At 39.6% G+C, this 3,268-nt stretch overlaps 1 protein-coding gene across 2 annotated transcripts in view; it reads right to left on the bottom strand.

Annotated features, from left to right (window-relative positions):
- Positions 1-3,268, bottom strand: part of GFRA1 (GDNF family receptor alpha 1) — a 231,521-nt gene that overhangs the window by 99,914 nt on the left and 128,339 nt on the right. The window lies entirely within an intron of this gene.

The following is a 3,268-nucleotide window of genomic DNA, read 5'->3' as shown; positions in this document are numbered from 1 at the left end:
TGGCACTCAGCTTTCTCTATAGTCCAACTCTCACATCCATACACGACCACTGGAAAAACCATAGCTTTGACTAGATGGACCTTTGTTGGTAAAGTAATGTCTCTGCTTTTTAATATGCTGTTTAGGTTGGTCATAGCTTTTCTTCCAAGGAGTCAGCGTCTTTTAATTTCATGGCTGCAGTCACCATCTGCAGTGATTTTGGAGCCCCAAAAAATAAAGTCTCTCATTGTTTCTACTGTTTTCCCATCTCTTTTCCACGAAGTGATGGGACCAGAAGATATGATTTTAGTTTTTGAATGTTGAGTTTTAAGCCAACTTTTCCACTCTCCTCTTTCACTTCCTCAAGAGGCTCTTTAGTTCTTCTTCGCTTTCTGCAGAAAGAGCAGAAGTGAAGAAGAACTTTCTGCAGTCACTTATACTCCAATTTAAATATGCAGTGTCTTTTATGCATTTATTTGGATGTTATCTCAAAATCGCACACCTTTGCTACCATGATCACAGGACAAAGCTGTACATGGACAAAGTGGACGTCTTACATAATTTAAACTTACATTAGTACCTGCTGCACTAGATAAGCTAAGCTGATGACATTATTATTGAACAAATAACTATTGCTGAAGTTAGGCAGGGAGTAGAAAAATAAGTCCTTTTCCAGGTGCTCAGTCGCTCAGTGGTATCCAACTCTTTGCAACGCCATGGACTATAGCCCACCAGTCTCCTCTGTCCATGGGATTTTCCAGGCAAGAATACTGAAGTGAGCTGCCATTTCCTCCTCCAGGGAGGGAGGGATCTAACCTGTGTCTCCTGAATTGGCAGGAGACCCAGGGATCTAACCTGTGTCTCCTGAATTGGCAGGCAGATTCTTTACCACTGAGCCACCTGGGAAGCCCTGTAAGTTCTTTTACTGAACACAAAACCATATGTCAACACTGGACTGAGTACTTTATAAACCTAGTCTTATGTAATGGACAGAACAATCAATCAACCAACCATCCATCCATCCATCCAACAAATAAATACCCTAAGAGGTCCTCTTTATTGTCCCAATTTTAAAGATCAAGAAACAGACTCAGGACAGTTAAGTAATCTGTTTAACAGTACAAAGCCAGCAATCTATGGAGTTCCTGAGCCAGGGGAACTGGTTAGAAGATGGATGCCAGGATTTTCAAAGGATGCAGAGACAAGGTAAGTAAGAGGAGTTCTGAACAAAAAATTAAGACTTTCTCAGAGCACCCACGGCTACCATTTCACCATGCCCTCTCCCTTTATAAATCTATCTGGAATTCCTAGAGCAGAAGTGGGTTACTACAGAGGAAGACTAGGACAGTTGTGAAAAGTCAGCAATCTCCTATGGCTACCTGGTCAGGGTCAGGTCCTTTGTGGAGCAACAGGACTTTATAAAATCCATCCCACCTAAGCCATGCTAGAGTTCCTGACAAGTTGGGTGTTACCTGCTGCTTTGGAAATTAAAGAGTCATCACCTTACGATGTCCCCTTGGATAACTCCCTGTTTGAGAGTTCTTTAAAAAGTAGTAATTCTACTATCTCTGAAAGTAAATAACAAACTTTCTAGAAAATAGGAAAATATATTAATGACTTGAGATAGGCAAAAATTTCTAAAACTAAACACAAAGAGCAGTTATCATAGAAAAAACTGATGAGTTGGAATACACTAAATAAACAAACTTTTGTTCATCAAATGGTATCATTTCAAAAATGAAAGGTAATCTATGGTGTGGGAGGAGATATTTACAATACATTTATCTGACAAAGGGCTTGTGTCGGGGCTTTATAAGCACTCTACAAATGAATCACAGAAAGACAGATGAACCAGTTGAAAAATGGGCAAAACACTCAAACATGCATTCACTAAAGACAACTTTCAAGTGGCCGAAAAAAACAATATAAAGTGCTCAATATCATTAGTCATCAGAGAAATGCAAAATAAAACTGCAATGAGATCCCACTACAAACCCACCAAGATAACTAAAATGAAGGGACAAATTTTTTAAAAATATGTAAGGGAGATTTTGGAGTTGTAGTTCTCTTATAGCCTACTGGTGGGAGCATCAATTGGTACAACCACTTTGGAAAAATAAACTGGTAACATAAAACTGCATATAAGCATTGTCATTTTATTTAGCATAAAAGTATGTACATATTCACCAAAAAAAAACATACAAGAATTTTTAAAACTTTTTATTTTGTATTGAGGTATAGCTAACTAACAAGGTTGTTATACTTTAGGGTGAACAGCAAAGGGACTCAGTCAAAAAGATACATGTATCTATTCTCCTGCAAACTCGCCTCCCACCCAGGCTACCACATAACATTGAGCAGAGTTTTACTGGAACATTATCCATAGCCCCAAACTGAATATGACCAAATGTCTAACAACTATAGAGCAGGCAAGGTGTGATGTAGTCACAAGATGGAATACTATATAGCAATGAAAATGAATAGACTGTCTCTCCATCTGGCAACACGGATATATCTCATGAACATAATAAAGTTGTGTAAAAAGGAACAAGCCTCAAAAAGTACATATTATACAATTTCCACGTATGAAATGTGCAAATGGGCAAACTCAATCCATGCTGAAAGAGGGCAGAATAGGGTGGCCACCTCTGGGGGAACAGTGACCAAGAGGGTACAGGTGGGCTCCTGGATGCTGGCAATGCCCTATTTCTCCATCAGGTGGTGTTTCCATGGCTGGGTTCACTCTGCACAGCTGCACCTAGCTGTATAGTTAACTTCAGTGAAAAGTTAACTTTAAAAATACCGACCCCTAACACCTTCATCACAAGCACTTATTGAGCACCTGCAATATACCAAGTCCTGGCCTGCAGCAGAGAGGAAAGGAGATCTGCTTCTGCAGAAGACCAGGTCCCCTCACTTCCAGCTTTGAAGTCCCTGAGTCCCACCGCCTTGGCTGCTGCCGCCTAATCAGTGGAGACTATTAAATCAATAGACAATTAACCAGACACTAACCAGGAGATATCCAACTGAAAGCAACTCTACCAGTTCTTCAGAAAAGGGAATCACCCTGAGTAACAGAATCAACAGTCCAGAACCTTACCTGTGTTCTAGAGTCGGGGGTTATTTACTAGATATAGTAAAGCTGAAAATACTTGCTACTTTCAGTCTCCTCTTAAAGAGTTTCTCAGAACTCTTATATGTCAGGAATTTGACGTCATTTAATCCTCACAGCAATCCGAGGAGATATATCTTATTATTCCCATACTTAAAATACGAAAATAGATTTAAA

The sequence above is a fragment of the Bison bison genome, unplaced genomic scaffold, assembly GCF_000754665.1.
Source record: "Bison bison bison isolate TAMUID 2011002044 unplaced genomic scaffold, Bison_UMD1.0 scf7180017864456, whole genome shotgun sequence".
Taxonomy (NCBI): domain Eukaryota; kingdom Metazoa; phylum Chordata; class Mammalia; order Artiodactyla; family Bovidae; genus Bison; species Bison bison.
Note: the sequence above shows the minus strand (reverse complement) of the source record. Positions and strands in the feature narration are given on the sequence as shown.